The sequence below is a fragment of the Rhopilema esculentum genome, chromosome 11, assembly GCF_057945365.1.
Source record: "Rhopilema esculentum isolate cy_ngs chromosome 11, ASM5794536v1, whole genome shotgun sequence".
NCBI classification, from domain to species: domain Eukaryota; kingdom Metazoa; phylum Cnidaria; class Scyphozoa; order Rhizostomeae; family Rhizostomatidae; genus Rhopilema; species Rhopilema esculentum.
The window spans coordinates 2,697,158-2,717,214 of NC_142825.1; the positions used below are offsets into that span (position 1 = coordinate 2,697,158).

Sequence of the window (20,057 nt, forward strand, 5' to 3'; positions counted from 1 at the left end):
AACTTTTGACCAGTCGTGTTCTTTTAAAAATGCTTTTTTAAAAAAATAGTGTATGTCTTAAAGAATAACTGAGTAGATTGTCATAGAGCTCATTTTGTTTTTCCATGTGCTTGGAACATTGTAGTTATACACTTGTTCCAAGCACATGGAAAAGCAAAACAAATGCGAGTTCCACCCTTGTATATGACTTGAAATAGACGTATCTGGCCTAGGCCTCACTAACACTGTAATGTGACTTAGTTACACCTCTGGTTGCTTAAGAATAATTTAACTGAAACTTAGGCTAAAAATGGAAAAAAAGATTAACAATATTGAGAAAATTATGAATAATTGAAAAAGTGATTCTTCTAAGTGAATCATGACAAATATATTTTTTGAGTTTCTTAATTTTGACCTCATAATCTGAAATAACGTAACACAACATAACAACTAAGTATACAGAAAATAACTCACGGCCTTTTTCAACTCGACTTGTGGCAGAAAGGAACAGAGAGACAACGACTTCTTTCGTCAGCACTTTGAACAAACAGCAAGATGCTTCTCTCAAAAAGCCTCCTCTAAAAACTACTACAGCGTATTTATAGATACATGCATTTTACAAGTATTAATAACAGCCAATCAGCTAAAAACACGTAAGACCTAAAACCAAAAAAAAATAGATAATTAACAGCGAAGTTATCCGGAAATAAAGTGTTTGCCAATTATTTAAATTATAGCATACAATAGTTTGAGTTCAAAATGTCAAAGCTCAAAAATTAACATTGTTCGATTTGGTGTACAACAATATGTTCAAAATTTGGCGGATAAAGTTATGAACCAAGTTGCAAAGTATAGAGGTTTGATGGGGAAAGATCCTGTGTCTATGTGGCCATTTATCATCGAATTTGTAACACATTCAAATAATTCTGCACGTTTAGAGGTATTTGATAGTGCTTTTTGGGTGATATGGTAAAGATTGCGATTTAAAAGAAAGTTGCCTCTCTACACAAATTGTATAATTGTCTTAAAAAGCAAGCATTTCGAGCGTAACTCAAATATAATAATTTCAGGGCCAGTGTCTTTTTTCGAGTTGACGAATAGCATTTTTGCTTCATCAAAATGCGTTATGCAGATTTACAGCGTCTTCATAAACGGCGGAGAGTTCTATCATCTAGTAAGTTTACCAAACCCAGATCTTTGGATTCCACTATCAACCTTTGCACAAAAAATAGCGATGCGTGCCTTACGATCTCTAACGACCCGCACTGACAGAAAGGTTCTTGCTGAATTGTCTCACGGGAGTGCCCATCTTGGTTAAGAAGGAAAGATTCCACATTGTCCCCAACCAAAGTTAACTTTCGTATTAGGCTTGAAATGAATTGGTTTGATTTCCTTGATTATTTAACCAGAAATTTCAAAGTTGAGGATGAGCAAGTCAAATAAGCAGATTGGATAAAATTGTTTCAATGTAAAAGAAATACAACATTTAGCGTTACATTAATAGCAACGATATATTTTAAAGCTTTATTTGGTATGAACCAATGACGGCGTTTAATAATGATAGTATGCACTCAGGATGGTATGAAACCTGAGTTACTCAGGTATTTTTAGTGTTATATTCGATAAACGATTTTCTTCTAGCTCCAGAAGTTTATCCTCAAGCGCCAAATTAATGTCTTCGTATTCTTGGACAACATCTGCCCCCAAAGAAGAAGGTGTCTGCCGTGACGTTTAAAGACAGTTGCTCGTTGTCTTTCAAGGTGGTAATTTCGCAATTAAACGTGAGGGGGCATTTTGCAATTGCCGTGCGGTGAGTGCAGAATGGGCAGGTTAGAAATCTTTCCGTAGGTAAAGCTGTTATTTTTCTTGCGCGTGTCTTGTTGACGAACGTATTGGGAATGGAAACTTTTAACTTTTGTCGATACTATCTCTGGGCAAGAGAGTTTCGTTTGTACTGTCGCATCTAAGAAAAAAGATCCATGACAACACCTTCCCAGTTGAAGGGTTCTTGATAAATGTCGTTTGACAATTTTATGCCGTAATACTGTTCAACAGCAACGTGGCTAATGGTAAAAGTACGAAGCTCCTTCGTTTGTTCTATTGGCTCGTTCCAAAAGAAAGTTGCAATATGACCAGATTGGTCCAAAAGAACCGCATCTCTCATGTATCTTGGTGAGGATGGTTCATCCAGGGGAATTTATCTTTTTTCGCTGATCCATTGTAACTTCCCTCTGAGCAGAATGGAGGCCCGAAGTTTGTTCTTTCATTTGTTGAACAGGTATAGGTATGTTTTCTGAAGGATCAAAGTTAAAGTTCGAGGTACATGTCAGAAGGTCACTTCCTTGGAAAGAGTTAAAGAATTAGATCACAGAATATTCTGTAATTAGAGGCCCTGCCTGTGTCTGCCAGTTGTGATATTTGAGTGACAGGGTCACCGGCATTTTGTTTTTGGATAAGGACATCTCTGGCTATGGTTAGATTCCGTCTCTTTATGACCCTAATTGGGATTGTTCCGTTGCGGACAATTTTAACTGCATAGTGAAATACGCATTTCCAGAAGTTGTGAACTTTTCTACCAAATAGTTAGTTGTGTATCCTGAATAATCTGTGAATTCAAAGAAATAATCTATTATTCATTATACGGTGTAGTTGAATGGGCAAGCGAATTTTCCTATCTTGCTAGATGTATTAGAGGAAAGCCAGACCTGCAGAGGCAAGGAAGGTATAGCACGTGCCCTACTATTGAGCATAGTATGTCATATACACTCTTTTATAAGAACCAGTAAATTGATAAGATATGCTTTTGATAAGAACCAGTAATTCAGACTCGTTGCTCTTGATTTTACAGAACTTCAGGACAATGAGATCGCGAAAAAGCCAACCCTGAAAATGTGCCCACAAGCCTCCCTAACGCAGGAGATAACCTGAGGGTTCCCAGGTAAAATGTTTTGGTGTGTGAATGCAAAGTTACCCAGGTTGAACTCAGGTACATGCAACCCACGTACAAAGGTGGGATGAAACCAGGTTGGCTTTAGAAAATGTTGAGTAGACGCGAAACAGGGTTGAACACGGGTTACTTTTCTACTGCACATGCGGGTGAAGGTTGTGGATTTAAAAAGGCGTCACTTTGTTACCTCTCTTTACTAATTGGTAGAATAGCATTGCCATAATCATTAAAGTGATAAACAGTTATAGAAGGTCTTCGTGAGAAGTAAAAGAATGCAGTTGCTGCTTGCCCGCCATTTTGAACAGTGAAAGCTTTTCATAAGGAAGGCGCATGCGTTTGCAAAATCTGCCCAGTTCCAAAAGTCCAGCTGTTAACGACCAAAATAACATAGAATTGTTCACGTAAGCGATAAAAGCACAAAAATTGCACTGATTACTGATGATTTTAAAAGTAATGAGTCCTGATATAATGCCAAGCCAAATTAAGCACTGGAGCTGAGAACCGCACATGCCTCAAACCGTAATGCATGGAAACGAGGCTATATATTAAAAACCCTTAAAATTCTTACCCAGTCGATGTGGGATGTTTCGGTAAAGAATCAAATATATTAAAATAGTTATTTTATGTTCATAATTTCCATGTAGGCCTTTCAGGGATGTCATTTGATGATTTTTGTAGAGTTGCTTGTGTGCTCCTAGGTACAAAGCATTGAAACGAGGTTTGATGCTAAAAACATCTATTTTTACATGCAGGAGGGAAAATTGTACTTGTTATGCGCAAATTCACCACAGGAAAAAAACAAAGAGCACCTTGGTTACAAGCTACCACTTTAAAAGTATGTTGCTATGAATTTATCCAGTAGTTCCTACACCCCAAGGCAGCATTTTTGGCGTGCATTTTAAACCCTAGTGTCCTTGCTGAAGTAATTAATGCTACTCTATAAAGTGCGCGCAAAATTATCATGCAAAAACTTATCGGTTCGAAATTAGCGCTGGCAGTCTGAAAACAATGTGTACGCTATCTTTATAGTTTGTTTTTCTAATTTTGATTACTATAATCGACGATAATGAAAGGTCTCTTGCGGAGAATGGTTCTAAGGTGTGCGGGGAAAATGGGCAGAAGTACTGAAAATTTTCCAAGACGACGAAATTTGATGCTGGAGAATTGCAGAAAGTGTTTTGAAAAGAAGTAGGTGAGGGTGATATTTGTTCGTTTTGTGAAAGAGCCATTTCAACTTGGCAACGTACTGGCAGGCAGTCCAAGGTAATAAATAACATTGTAATTTTCAACACTTTCGAAGACAACAATTCTAAGTAAGCCAGAAGTATTAGTTACAAATCATTAGAATTCATAAAACTGAGCATAGCTTACACTGCAAGTTCCACTGAAAACGTCACGGTCGGCTTCACATGAACACATATTTTGGCAACAGAGCTCCTCACTTTTGCTTGTGTCCCCCAAATCAGAGAGAATCTCCTTCTCTCTTTGAAATTCAATTTGTCAAGGATTTTTCGAGTGCAGCGATTCTTGATTCGGCCGACATCAGATGACCCCTTATCTTTCTCAGTTCTTTCTGTTGTTTTCAATGCTTTTAGCAATTTCGTTCGCGTCGTGATTGACGGAAGCAATCATTAATTTCACTCTACTTATTTCCGTTGCTGTAATTTCAAAGAGTTGTCTTCGTGGCCATCCTGCGGTAAAAGGAACGCAGGTAAAAGCCATTAAGTTTCGGGGGTATTGAGATACGAAACAAATAAAGAAATGTTTTGATAAAAGTTTGTTTATAAACTGTGTTTTATTGCTTACGTCGCCATCATTAGGATAAGGCACCGCTTGTTTGACTTCAAACATCCTCTATTGGAAAAGGCAGTGCCCTAGTCTTTGTCAAGTAATAGAAAACTATCTTCTAGTTACAGATGAATATGCTGTAGAAAACACTCATTCGATTATACGTGCACAAACTTGCGACGGCGACTCTCCCTCGACATTAGCCAAAAAAGCAAAGGATGTTTTTCAGTCAAGGCGTGAGCAACATCATTCTAGAAGCACTTTTACACTTCCAAAAAAATTTTCAATTCATCGAAACGAATTCATTCAAATTAAAATTATTTGCTCAAACGTTCTTGCCAGCATGTTTACCTGACTTTCTGTGCTTAATCCTTCCTCCAATCTTGGCAACTCTAAGTTAGATGATATGTGATTTGATCTTCAGAGTCCAGAAAATGTGTTAACCTTCCTCCGGACAAAAACATCGCAGAAGGCAAACCTTCCTTACAAACAATAGAAAGTTGGCGTGGCTTGGGTGTGTCATAGGACCTCCTATTGTTTTTCGTGGACCATCCTCCGGTCATTGGCCGTGCGACCGTAATGTTTTCCTGACTCTGCTGGTCTTCTGTATGGCGCACAGGCAAACTCGTGTACGACAATTTTGCCACTGACGTGCAAATATATCACTGCTGCTGTACCACTGCTGTTATAATGTTATGACGTACAAATTCTAAAAAAGATTTTTATGATGTCACCACTTCGGTGCTCTATATTAAGCTCGATGTGTAGGTCGCTGATTGGTAAAAAGGAGATAACTAATCAAAAGCGTCTTTCTTTCTCTCACGTTACTTTCAACCCACACCGGGATATATATTCTCAGCTTACTTTCGGTCATTATCTGATGTTTATACGCCATCAAATCTTCACAATTTATATTCTTACAACAAAGAGTGCATTTGAAATAACATACCTTCAGTTGGTGAAAGCTGGGATGGACTGGTAAAGCTTTTTAGAGTAAATTTCTTTTTCTGTGGTTGTGAACTCATTTTGACTATGAAAAAGAATAAATCATTTAAGTGAATCAAACACTACAAAAGTCGAAGAATAATAGGTAAAGAAAAGAAAGTTTGTTAAAGATCTGTAGTTTAATGAAGAAGTAGAACTTACATGAAATAATCTCAATCGATAAGCTTCTTTGTACTAGACAAATTCTAACGTGCAGTTGAAGGCCCGGGTATTGACGATCCATAATGGCTGGTATTGAAAATGCATGATGGCTGGTAAGAACAAGTCAAGGATCCGAAACTTTTTATTTGAAGATTCTCAGACTTGTAGCAAATCGCTAAGAACTGCTTGTATGTTAACTCTACTCGACTCCCAAGTACCTTTAGGACCCTTCTTCGAATTTGCTCCCCCCCCCCCCCCCAATTGTGACAGATCGTAACGGTAGAGCGTTGAGAAAAGAGAACACCACTTTCTGCTGTATTCAAATCAAAATCCCATTCCCCTCTTATTTCCAATCTCTCGATTTATATACCTCTATTAATTATAATTGACATATCACGTGATTACAGTTTACAATGTGATTGGTCCTGTTACACAATCAGCGACGTCGTCGGAAAATTCGGGCTTTCCTCGGATAATTGACAAACGTTTAACGTGTCGAAATTACTCCAAGAAATCGTTCTGAAAAGGAATTTTAAGCTAATCTAAGGGGCGTAAGTTGCCAAATTATCTGCTCGTTTCGCTCGCAGGTGATCTGCATGTTCCTTTTTTACCCCAGGGGCCTCTATAACCTCTTTGTGTCTGTCCTTTTAGCAAAATTTTAACATAGCATAGCTGATAAAATATTAGCCAGTACTAAATAATCAATCAAACAATATATGACCAATGTCACAATGGGTGGAAAATGTACACAAAGTCATGGAAAAATCGCATTACTGATGGTGTTTAGCCTGTTTACGTTTCATCCCCTCAATACTGGACGGGTCTGCGGTCGAATCGTGTATTCTGCGACATTTAGAAAGAAATTAAAATTAAAGCTTGGTCCCTCCATAAAATCTGTTGCAAAAGTGTTATTTAGTGATAAAAGGATTTTAAGTAGGAGGAAAAATAGCTCAAAAGTCTCGAGGCTGGATGGGTACCTGAAAATAAGTAAAAATTGCAAAAAGGTACTCACTCTTTGATTTGGAAAATCTTTCACAGGTTTACCAGACGTTTGGAGCGTTGAACATAGATTGTGAAGGCCAGGTAAATTATTCACTTTAATGTGGAAGCCTGGTTATTGTAGGGACAGTGGGTTAGTAAATGCTCAAGACGTAATTAAGTTATTAATTTAGCTAATAGTTGCAGTTTGGAAGCAATCGAAGATTTCTTAACTTGGCACATTTCCTTAGCACTATTTTTGGAGATAATAATGCGGATAATTGTACATTGCGTAACGTGCTGGTTTTGACAGGATCTATTCCTATGAAAGCGAGTTCACCGTTGTTTGGTATTCCATGTAGATGAAATTGTGTTTTTTATCTTTGCGATCAAAACGTCATACCTTCTTGAAATATTGGAATGGGCTTTTCATTTACTCTGTGGCCCCTTTTCTTTTTGAAGCATTTGATAGTTATATGAACTGTTGGTTTTAGTCTGTTATAGTTATTGCAAAAGAATCGAATTGTTGAAACAAAATAGCTATTTTCATTAATGATTGATTGCTGAAGAAGGGCCGGGGCGAGGTCTACTGACTCCTCCATTTCGGCCATAAACAGAAGCTCTTCGTTTTTACTGGTGTCACCCAAATCGGAGAGCATCGCCTCTTCCCTCTCGAATTCTTTTTTAAGATTTTTAGTGATTTCTCTACTGCGGCGATTCTAGCTTCCGCAGACATAAGGTGGCCTTTCATTTTCGTTATTTCTTTATGCTGCCTTTCCATATTTCTTATCTGCTTTCTTAGGTCCTGGTTTATACATGCTATCATTAGTTGAAGGCTATTAATCTGCATGGCCGTGGTGGAGAAGATGTCTGTTGTGTTGGTTGCCATCCTGCCGTGATAAGAACACAAGGAGACAATTAACGGTCTAAAGCTTCGACAGGAAAGAAATTCAAATTTCACAAGAACGAAACAGAGGTTTCCTCAGTGAGAGGTTTTTGTTCAACGGAAAGGGATAATGTGCATAAAGAAAGGATGGTAATTTATGCAGGGAGAATAAACTGGTGGCGAAAATAGGAACCAGGGGTTAATTCATATTTTAAAATACGCGGTGACAAAGTCAATGTATTGTGAAGGGAACGATAAGATTCATTCAAATATGTGAAAATGCATTGGGAATATAACTTTGGTCGAAGGAAAAAGTTGCTACATGAAAAATGTTCGAATTTGGAGGTGGCTTATGTAAGTGCGAATATATGCAGGGCGAATAATGAATGATGCAAGGCGAATAATCTGCATGTGAAAATAGGAGCCAGGGGTTAATTCATATTTCAAAATACGCGGTGACAAAGTCAATGTATTGTGAAGGGAACGATAAGATTCATTCAAATATGTGAAAATGCATTGGGAATATAACTTTGGTCGAAGGAAAAAGTTGCTACATGAAAAATGTTCGAATTTGGAGGTGGCTTATGTAAGTGCGAATATATGCAGGGCGAATAATGAATGATGCAAGGCGAATAATCTGCATGTGAAAATAGGAGCCAGGGGTTAATTCATATTTCAAAATACGCGGTGACAAAGTCAATGTATTGTGAAGGGAACGATAAGATTCATTCAAATATGTGAAAATGCATTGGGAATATAACTTTGGTCGAAGGAAAAAGTTGCTACATGAAAAATGTTCGAATTTGGAGGTGGCTTATGTAAGTGCGAATATATGCAGGGCGAATAATGAATGATGCAAGGCGAATAATCTGCATGTGAAAATAGAAACCAGGGGTTAATTCATATTTTAAAATACGCGGTAACAAAGTCAATGTATTGTGAAGGGAACGATAAGATTCATTCAAATATGTGAAAATGCATTGGGAATATAACTTTGGTCGAAGGAAAAAGTTGCTACATGAAAAATGTTCGAATTTGGAGGTGGCTTATGTAAGTGCGAATATATGCAGGGCGAATAATGAATGATGCAAGGCGAATAATCTGCATGTGAAAATAGGAGCCAGGGGTTAATTCATATTTTAAAATACGCGGTGACAAAGTCAATGTATTGTGAAGGGAACGATAAGATTCATTCAAATATGTGAAAATGCATTGGGAATATAACTTTGGTCGAAGGAAAAAGTTGCTACATGAAAAATGTTCGAATTTGGAGGTGGCTTATGTAAGTGCGAATATATGCAGGGCGAATAATGAATGATGCAAGGCGAATAATCTGCATGTGAAAATAGGAGCCAGGGGTTAATTCATATTTCAAAATACGCGGTGGCAAAGTCAATGTATTGTGAAGGGAACGATAAGATTCATTCAAATATGTGAAAATGCATTGGGAATATAACTTTGGTCGAAGGAAAAAGTTGCTACATGAAAAATGTTCGAATTTGGAGGTGGCTTATGTAAGTGCGAATATATGCAGGGCGAATAATGAATGATGCAAGGCGAATAATCTGCATATGAAAATAGGAGCCAGGGGTTAATTCATATTTTAAAATACGCGGTGGCAAAGTCAATGTATTGTGAAGGGAACGATAAGATTCATTCAAATATGTGAAAATGCATTGGGAATATAACTTTGGTCGAAGGAAAAAGTTGCTACATGAAAAATGTTCGAATTTGGAGGTGGCTTATGTAAGTGCGAATATATGCAGGGCGAATAATGAATGATGCAAGGCGAATAATCTGCATGTGAAAATAGGAGCCAGGGGTTAATTCATATTTTAAAATACGCGGTGGCAAAGTCAATGTATTGTGAAGGGAACGATAAGATTCATTCAAATATGTGAAAATGCATTGGGAATATAACTTTGGTCGAAGGAAAAAGTTGCTACATGAAAAATGTTCGAATTTGGAGGTGGCTTATGTAAGTGCGAATATATGCAGGGCGAATAATGAATGATGCAAGGCGAATAATCTGCATATGAAAATAGGAGCCAGGGGTTAATTCATATTTTAAAATACGCGGTGGCAAAGTCAATGTATTGTGAAGGGAACGATAAGATTCATTCAAATATGCGAAAATGCATTGGGAATATAACTTTGGTCGAAGGAAAAAGTTGCTACATGAAAAATGTTCGAATTTGGAGGTGGCTTATGTAAGTGCGAATATATGCAGGGCGAATAATGAATGATGCAAGGCGAATAATCTGCATGTGAAAATAGGAGCCAGGGGTTAATTCATATTTTAAAATACGCGGTGGCAAAGTCAATGTATTGTGAAGGGAACGATAAGATTCATTCAAATATGCGAAAATGCATTGGGAATATAACTTTGGTCGAAGGAAAAAGTTGCTACATGAAAAATGTTCGAATTTGGAGGTGGCTTATGTAAGTGCGAATATATGCAGGGCGAATAATGAATGATGCAAGGCGAATAATCTGCATGTGAAAATAGGAGCCAGGGGTTAATTCATATTTTAAAATACGCGGTGGCAAAGTCAATGTATTGTGAAGGGAACGATAAGATTCATTCAAATATGCGAAAATGCATTGGGAATATAACTTTGGTCGAAGGAAAAAGTTGCTACATGAAAAATGTTCGAATTTGGAGGTGGCTTATGTAAGTGCGAATATATGCAGGGCGAATAATGAATGATGCAAGGCGAATAATCTGCATGTGAAAATAGGAGCCAGGGGTTAATTCATATTTTAAAATACGCGGTGACAAAGTCAATGTATTGTGAAGGGAACGATAAGATTCATTCAAATATGCGAAAATGCATTGGGAATATAACTTTGGTCGAAGGAAAAAGTTGCTACATGAAAAATGTTCGAATTTGGAGGTGGCTTATGTAAGTGCGAATATATGCAGGGCGAATAATGAATGATGCAAGGCGAATAATCTGCATGTGAAAATAGGAGCCAGGGGTTAATTCATATTTTAAAATACGCGGTGACAAAGTCAATGTATTGTGAAGGGAACGATAAGATTCATTCAAATATGTGAAAATGCATTGGGAATATAACTTTGGTCGAAGGAAAAAGTTGCTACATGAAAAATGTTCGAATTTGGAGGTGGCTTATGTAAGTGCGAATATATGCAGGGCGAATAATGAATGATGCAAGGCGAATAATCTGCATATGAAAATAGAAACCAGGGGTTAATTCATATTTTAAAATACACGGTAACAAAGTCAATGTATTGTGAAGGGAACGATAAGATTCATTCAAATATGCGAAAATGCATTGGGAATATAACTTTGGTCGAAGGAAAAAGTTGCTACATGAAAAATGTTCGAATTTGGAGGTGGCTTATGTAAGTGCGAATATATGCAGGGCGAATAATGAATGATGCAAGGCGAATAATCTGCATATGAAAATAGAAACCAGGGGTTAATTCATATTTTAAAATACGCGGTGACAAAGTCAATGTATTGTGAAGGGAACGATAAGATTCATTCAAATATGTGAAAATGCATTGGGAATATAACTTTGGTCGAAGGAAAAAGTTGCTACATGAAAAATGTTCGAATTTGGAGGTGGCTTATGTAAGTGCGAATATATGCAGGGCGAATAATGAATGATGCAAGGCGAATAATCTGCATGTGAAAATAGAAACCAGGGGTTAATTCATATTTTAAAATACACGGTAACAAAGTCAATGTATTGTGAAGGGAACGATAAGATTCATTCAAATATGTGAAAATGCATTGCGAATATAATTTTGGTCGAAGGAAAAAGTTGCTACATGAAAAATGTTCGAATTTGGAGGTGGCTTATGTAAGTGCGAATATATGCAGGGCGAATAATGAATGATGCAAGGCGAATAATCTGCATGTGAAAATAGAAACCAGGGGTTAATTCATATTTTAAAATACGCGGTGACAAAGTCAATGTATTGTGAAGGGAACGATAAGATTCATTCAAATATGTGAAAATGCATTGGGAATATAATTTTGGTCGAAGGAAAAAGTTGCTACATGAAAAATGTTCGAATTTGGAGGTGGCTTATGTAAGTGCGAATATATGCAGGGCGAATAATGAATGATGCAAGGCGAATAATCTGCATGTGAAAATAGGAGCCAGGGGTTAATTCATATTTTAAAATACGCGGTGACAAAGTCAATGTATTGTGAAGGGAACGATAAGATTCATTCAAATATGTGAAAATGCATTGCGAATATAATTTTGGTCGAAGGAAAGAGTTGCTACATGAAAAATGTTCGAATTTGGAGGTGGCTTATGTAAGTGCGAATATATGCAGGGCGAATAATGAATGATGCAAGGCGAATAATCTGCATGTGAAAATAGGAGCCAGGGGTTAATTCATATTTCAAAATACGCGGTGACAAAGTCAATGTATTGTGAAGGGAACGATAAGATTCATTCAAATATGTGAAAATGCATTGGGAATATAACTTTGGTCGAAGGAAAAAGTTGCTACATGAAAAATGTTCGAATTTGGAGGTGGCTTATGTAAGTGCGAATATATGCAGGGCGAATAATGAATGATGCAAGGCGAATAATCTGCATGTGAAAATAGGAGCCAGGGGTTAATTCATATTTCAAAATACGCGGTGACAAAGTCAATGTATTGTGAAGGGAACGATAAGATTCATTCAAATATGTGAAAATGCATTGGGAATATAACTTTGGTCGAAGGAAAAAGTTGCTACATGAAAAATGTTCGAATTTGGAGGTGGCTTATGTAAGTGCGAATATATGCAGGGCGAATAATGAATGATGCAAGGCGAATAATCTGCATATGAAAATAGAAACCAGGGGTTAATTCATATTTTAAAATACGCGGTGACAAAGTCAATGTATTGTGAAGGGAACGATAAGATTCATTCAAATATGTGAAAATGCATTGGGAATATAATTTTGGTCGAAGGAAAAAGTTGCTACATGAAAAATGTTCGAATTTGGAGGTGGCTTATGTAAGTGCGAATATATGCAGGGCGAATAATGAATGATGCAAGGCGAATAATCTGCATGTGAAAATAGAAACCAGGGGTTAATTCATATTTTAAAATACACGGTAACAAAGTCAATGTATTGTGAAGGGAACGATAAGATTCATTCAAATATGCGAAAATGCATTGTGAATATAACTTTGGTCGAAGGAAAAAGTTGCTACATGAAAAATGTTCGAATTTGGAGGTGGCTTATGTAAGTGCGAATATATGCAGGGCGAATAATGAATGATGCAAGGCGAATAATCTGCATGTGAAAATAGGAGCCAGGGGTTAATTCATATTTCAAAATACGCGGTGACAAAGTCAATGTATTGTGAAGGGAACGATAAGATTCATTCAAATATGTGAAAATGCATTGGGAATATAACTTTGGTCGAAGGAAAAAGTTGCTACATGAAAAATGTTCGAATTTGGAGGTGGCTTATGTAAGTGCGAATATATGCAGGGCGAATAATGAATGATGCAAGGCGAATAATCTGCATATGAAAATAGAAACCAGGGGTTAATTCATATTTTAAAATACGCGGTGACAAAGTCAATGTATTGTGAAGGGAACGATAAGATTCATTCAAATATGTGAAAATGCATTGGGAATATAATTTTGGTCGAAGGAAAAAGTTGCTACATGAAAAATGTTCGAATTTGGAGGTGGCTTATGTAAGTGCGAATATATGCAGGGCGAATAATGAATGATGCAAGGCGAATAATCTGCATGTGAAAATAGAAACCAGGGGTTAATTCATATTTTAAAATACACGGTAACAAAGTCAATGTATTGTGAAGGGAACGATAAGATTCATTCAAATATGTGAAAATGCATTGCGAATATAATTTTGGTCGAAGGAAAAAGTTGCTACATGAAAAATGTTCGAATTTGGAGGTGGCTTATGTAAGTGCGAATATATGCAGGGCGAATAATGAATGATGCAAGGCGAATAATCTGCATGTGAAAATAGGAGCCAGGGGTAAATTCATATTTTAAAATACACGGTGACAAAGTCAATGTATTGTGAAGGGAACGATAAGATTCATTCAAATATGTGAAAATGCATTGCGAATATAATTTTGGTCGAAGGAAAAAGTTGCTACATGAAAAATGTTCGAATTTGGAGGTGGCTTATGTAAGTGCGAATATATGCAGGGCGAATAATGAATGATGCAAGGCGAATAATCTGCATGTGAAAATAGAAACCAGGGGTTAATTCATATTTTAAAATACACGGTAACAAAGTCAATGTATTGTGAAGGGAACGATAAGATTCATTCAAATATGTGAAAATGCATTGCGAATATAATTTTGGTCGAAGGAAAAAGTTGCTACATGAAAAATGTTCGAATTTGGAGGTGGCTTATGTAAGTGCGAATATATGCAGGGCGAATAATGAATGATGCAAGGCGAATAATCTGCATGTGAAAATAGAAACCAGGGGTTAATTCATATTTTAAAATACACGGTAACAAAGTCAATGTATTGTGAAGGGAACGATAAGATTCATTCAAATATGTGAAAATGCATTGCGAATATAATTTTGGTCGAAGGAAAAAGTTGCTACATGAAAAATGTTCGAATTTGGAGGTGGCTTATGTAAGTGCGAATATATGCAGGGCGAATAATGAATGATGCAAGGCGAATAATCTGCATGTGAAAATAGGAGCCAGGGGTTAATTCATATTTTAAAATACGCGGTGACAAAGTCAATGTATTGTGAAGGGAACGATAAGATTCATTCAAATATGTGAAAATGCATTGCGAATATAATTTTGGTCGAAGGAAAGAGTTGCTACATGAAAAATGTTCGAATTTGGAGGTGGCTTATGTAAGTGCGAATATATGCAGGGCGAATAATGAATGATGCAAGGCGAATAATCTGCATGTGAAAATAGGAGCCAGTGATTAATTCATATTTTAAAATACGCGGTGACAAAGTCAATGTATTGTGAAGGGAACGATAAGATTCATTCAAATATGCGAAAATGCATTGCGAGTATAATTTTGGTAGAAGGAAAGAGTTGCTTACCTGAAAAATGTTCGAATTTGGAGGTAGCTTTTGTAAGTGCGAATATATGCAGAGCGAATAATGAATGATGCAAGGCGAATAATCTGCATGTGAAAATAGGAGCCAGTGATTAATTCATATTTTAAAATACGCGGTGACAAAATCATAACTTTTGCTCGTACGGCCTCGAGTTTTTGGGAGGAAGATGCCTAATTCGACTGGTTTTGATTCCCAAAAAATCGAATCAAATCTTGTATCGAGAAGGGAGAACCGAGCTGTGACGCAGCAAAGCTTTCTTGGAAAGGAAATCGAAGCCGCGAAAAACTTGAGGATTCCGCACTTAAATGCATCTCCGCACAAAGAGGTGCCGGTTGACGACCTCGTCGACAAAGCCTAACACGCTTGACGAACTTTCGAAATCCTTTCACTCGAGAGGGCAATCAGGTCCGCAAGCAAGGCAACTTCCGCCGAAAAAAGTTTGTTTCGAGGATTTTTAGGCAGGAAGATTACGAAATATCGAAAAACAAAAACCGATCTCCAAGTGCCACCAGGAGACGGCGTAGGACTGCCGGGGAAAAGGGCCCGGCCATCATCGCGGGAAACCCCCAGAGGGAACATTAGGGTTCGTGGACCTGCGACCGCGTTCACCGGAGCTCGCAGCTCATTTGAGGTCGGGTGGTGCGGAGCGCCGTAATATAGGGCAGCGGTAATATGGAGAAGTGACTGTTGCCGTAAAATGGGGAAGTCCTCAGAAAAGGCTTTAAACGCGTGTTTTAGTCATTTTCCACTACATTTAACGATAGATCTTCGAGATAAAGTCTATCAAATGAAATATCTCCCAGAGTTTTATCGATTTACTCCTTCAAACTTTCAAAAAATCTATCTTCGTCACTCTAGTTCATTTAGGTCCGTTTTTATTTTGTTTCCTCATTTGTTTCATTTTTTTTCATTTTAAAATTATTTATGCACGGTAGCCCCGTCAGTCATGACTGATTTTCAGGGGGCCGTGCAAAAAACTTTACAAATTAAAAAATCTACTAAAATTAATAACGGTCAATAAATCCTCTTTCCTAGCGACTGTGCGACTTTCTAGGAGTGCGACTGATTTTGTTACTTAATTTCGTTGATTTAACTCCATAAACGAAGTACTACGAAGAGTAGTCTTCAAGTCCTTATGTTTATTCTGAATCCAGTCCAAAATTGGTGTACACAATTTTGTTGATACTCGTTGATTCATCTCTTTCGCCTACAGATTTCCAAGGATAACAGTCAGGCTCATAAAAAGATTACTGTAGGTACTTCGTTTAAATATTTCCCTTTGAGACATATTTTTTAATTTTGGTCTAGCAGCGGTTTGGAAAAATGAATCTAGCAGTGTGGTTAGAGGGCTTTACGTCCAGAGGGCAAAATGGGTTCAGAAAATCAAAATAAAAAATGAGGAGATTTGGTGGAAAGCAGCAAAGGGACCTAAATCTAGTAGCGAGGCCTCTATTAGGGAGTTTTAAGTCCATATTTTCATAAGAAGGGCGGTAGGATCGAAAGCAACTCAAAAAAATACCCTGGAGTTTTACACCCACTTTTCATCAGAGGGGCGGTAGGATCGAAATCATTTCAAACAATTTATCGGTCTGCTTATTTAAGAAGACATTGAAAGAGTTCAGCTAGACAAATGTCATTAAGGGAGATAGTAAGAGTACTCCTTGCCGTTATCAATCTATCAGGGGAAATGCCTTGAAAGAGAACGTTTCCTGCCACAATACAGTGTAACTGCCATTAAAAAAGGCAATAAATATACGACGGACAAAGGAGGTGCCCTTCGCAGAGAAAATGGCTTCGTTAATGGAGGTACATAGAGAAAGGTCACGTAGCGAATTTCGAAGCGAAGGGGCTAGGTAACCGAGATTTGAAACCTTACTTGGAAAGCTGGGCTAGATGGGAAGTTGGGGAAAAAGTTCCAACTCAATCGGGCAAAAAACCTAGGAGGAGTTCATGTCAATAGATCCGTGAGATATCGTACCGATTTGAATAGGCGAGCTCATTTGGATATGTAGAAATCAAAACTGCTTGGGAACTGTATATTTAATTCAATTCCGTAAAGATTAGCCAAATTTCCATCAGATTCTTCTGAATAAAAGTTATTTCCAAACGTATTTCTCACTGACGAAAATAAGATAAAATGCATAAAATGAACGTACGATTTGTCAAAAGTGTAATCGGTCTACCTCTTATATCATCAATTGTCTTAGATGAGATATCGAGTCCCGTCAAAAAATCAACTATTTTTATCAAAATGTGCAGTTTCTTTAAAATTAGACATGGTCCATGATGTTATCTTGTCGGAAAATCGTAGGCCTGGGTCCCCCTCCCCCCCCCCCCCCAAATGAAAGCCTGAATTTCCGCCACTCAGCCGATGGGTCCAAGGAGGAAACGGGAAGTATCCGTTAGGGAAGCGAAACAAGGGGAAACCCCGCGCATCAAGGGCTCGGGCCGCGCGCATCAAACTAGTCGGCTGATTGGTATGTTCACATATTACTTTGAAGAACAGGAGTATTAAATCCATGACACAGAGAGGGTCAAAATGCAGGAGTAAAGTATTTAAGCATATATGTAGGGAAAATCTGACAAATTTCTTAAAAAAGGATAGCAGAGCAGACCATGTTTATAATAGAAATTTCAATCTAGTAAATAGGAATATAGGATATGAAATTAGAAATTAGTACCTATCTAATGGATAACGGTGTGAAAATTGCGAAATCGCTTTTTAATCTGGTGGCATATCCTTCTCGATAAAATCGAAATGCCGGAGTGAAGCATTAGAAAATACATATATACTAGGTAATCATCATTCAGCGAATTAATGTCTAATAAGGAGAGGAAACAATGTATCTTACAAAAGCCCCCTGTCCATTAAATGTGATATAGAAACAGAAAACGGACATACTTTGTCAAAAACAATTTATAGATCGGAAAATCGATTCTCAATCTTATCATTGGCACAAAGAATTCAAAATGCAGGGGTAAAGCATAAGAAAATGTACATATATAGGAAATAAGTATTTAACAAATTTAAGATTACACTATAGACTGGCATTCGATAAACATCTTTGACAAGTAAACAGCAATATCGCAGTATAAAGAGCGGTAATTACACTTACGGGAGAAGAAAGTGCAATTATGATCCAAAATACTTTCCAAATTCAGTCACCGTTACCAAATTTCCAAAATGTGTCGGCAAAATCCTTGAAAAAATCAAACAAGATATTCTGGTTTACAAGTTATCAAATCTAACAAAGCTATGAAAAAGAAGAGGGCAACATGTTTCGCTGGATGTCATATAAACAGGAGAGCCCTAAACAACCAAACCAGGGAGCGATTCGTTGAGGCAGCCAAGAACTCCTTGACCTGTATGACACGCTGTTAAAAGGATTATCCAATAAGGATTTACTTGATGCTCTTCAAAGTATACTTTTTTCGTTATGAAAATGAAATTCGTAAGCTAAAAATAAAAAATACGACGAAGCAATTCAATTCAATTCAATTGAGCAAAGTCAAATTTTGACTTGAAAATCCAAGCACATCGTTAAAAAGGGCGTGACTTCACTCAACCTTGACGAGAACTTCAGATATCAAAGTTTTTGGTATCCTTTTTCTCTGGACTCCATTGACTAGATTCCTCTGAATTCTCTCCTGTTTACTACACAGCATTCGGGGCAAGCATATGCAACACGAGTTTAACAAATATCCTTAGAATAAAAAAAGAATGCCATCTTAAATGAGCCTGCTTTGGAAGGCGGGGTTTAGAGAGAGAAAATGTAATGCAAAATAAGTAGGTGATGAATGCGTCTTGGCAGTATTCTGGGGGGAAAGGAAGAAACAAGCAAAGTTTTTAAACGCAATTCAAATCCAACAGCTCTATGTGACCACAGACGGCGCTTCTGAAAATATGACAGTCAGCTGGCATTTTATGAGCATGTCGATTCAATGAAGAAAACATCAACTATCAATTTACATAAGAACAATTATAAAAGATAACAGAAACATGCTCACCCTAAACGAATTTCAAAATCGAATATTTTTGCCAACCATCTCACCACATCTTTCCCGCACACATTCTTGCGCAGAATGCGCAACTGAGAGCATTGACGTGAATCTTAGCTTTTATGGCACTCAAAAGTAGAGACGTTTATCTGCTCTTTCCCATAAAAGGAAAGACTTCTTCGACCGGAAAGGGATTGTCTAACACATAAAGACTTTCCAAAAAGACGGCCACATATATTTAATAGAAATAGATATTTCATAGACACATGATAATTTGGAATAATTTCAGACCATCAAATATATCATAACTTTTTAGATAATCATCTAAACTTTTTTCGAATTGAATCAGTATGATGTTTGCTGCATAAGAATGCAATCAGCAAAACAACAAAGAACCGGGCCATAAAAATGAAATGCTGTCCAGAAACAAGGATCACAGATACTGGCAACGATCCGAACTGAGATACGCGGCACCACTTCACGTTCAGGACAAAGAAATTGTGGATGATCTGATGATCAATATGTTTTAAAAATGTTGATTTGTTAGCTTAAACCCATTCATTGTGCATACAAGCTAGGGTTGCTTATCCATGCAGGTAAAGCCAAAATCGTCTTTGTCTGCAAGGTGTAGGGGGCTCAGACGGCGTATTATTCATGTGCCGTATTAAAGGCAGTCTGTCCCCTATTGTGCTCAACTTATTTTCACGGGGGGAGACAACATGGATTCCAGAGCTTTTGAATCAAAGGGCTGTGTTCCCGTTGAAGCGAAGCTCTGGCTAGAATAATTTTGTTTCCTGTTTGTTTTTGCAACAGATATGTCAAGGAAATGCTTCCATTATCATCAGTCAATTCCAGTAATTAAATCTTATTGCCAATTCTAATAGTTTTTGCTCGTAGTTTGAGATGTCGTCCACCACCGCAGCTAGGCCAGCCAAATCCGTTAAGGCGGGAAGACCTATTGTTCATATTAGCCAATCATTGAGGGGACAAACTGCCTTCAAATGGGCTATTCGACTATGATAAAATAGAAAATACGGCAGTTGATTCAAACGCCGTATTAAATGCAATTTTATTTGGTTGCTGTTGTTTTAATCTCTAAATCGTGATGATTAGGCTTTTTTGAGTGAGAACCGCAACCAAGATGGCGAAAATGAACAAATTGAAAATAGTACTGCTAAAAAATTTAACGACTGGAATTGAAGAAGACGAAGAAATGTAGCTATACTACAGGAGAGTGTTGGTTTTCAGCTTGCCTCATTAAGGAG

At 37.4% G+C, this 20,057-nt stretch overlaps 2 long non-coding RNA genes across 4 annotated transcripts; both read right to left on the reverse strand.

The window, feature by feature from the left end:
- Positions 1-488: 488 nt before the first annotated feature.
- On the reverse strand, positions 489-6,105 carry LOC148958930 (uncharacterized). Of its 3 annotated transcripts, XR_016144267.1 has the most exons (4): positions 5,664-6,105; positions 5,066-5,423; positions 4,298-4,617; positions 489-2,584 (listed from the first exon to the last, which is right to left on the reverse strand). It is a non-coding gene; the product is annotated as an uncharacterized LOC148958930 (long non-coding RNA). The 3 variants fall into 3 exon arrangements; XR_016144265.1 differs by having other exon boundaries at positions 5,066-6,105; XR_016144266.1 differs by lacking the exon at positions 489-2,584 and adding an exon at positions 2,595-3,620 and having other exon boundaries at positions 5,066-6,105.
- Positions 6,106-6,299: 194 nt separating this feature from the next.
- LOC135693427 (uncharacterized) lies at positions 6,300-19,354 on the reverse strand. The gene is made up of 4 exons (XR_016144273.1): positions 18,802-19,354; positions 17,910-17,993; positions 14,776-14,858; positions 6,300-7,728 (listed from the first exon to the last, which is right to left on the reverse strand). It is a non-coding gene; the product is annotated as an uncharacterized LOC135693427 (long non-coding RNA).
- Positions 19,355-20,057: the final 703 nt, after the last annotated feature.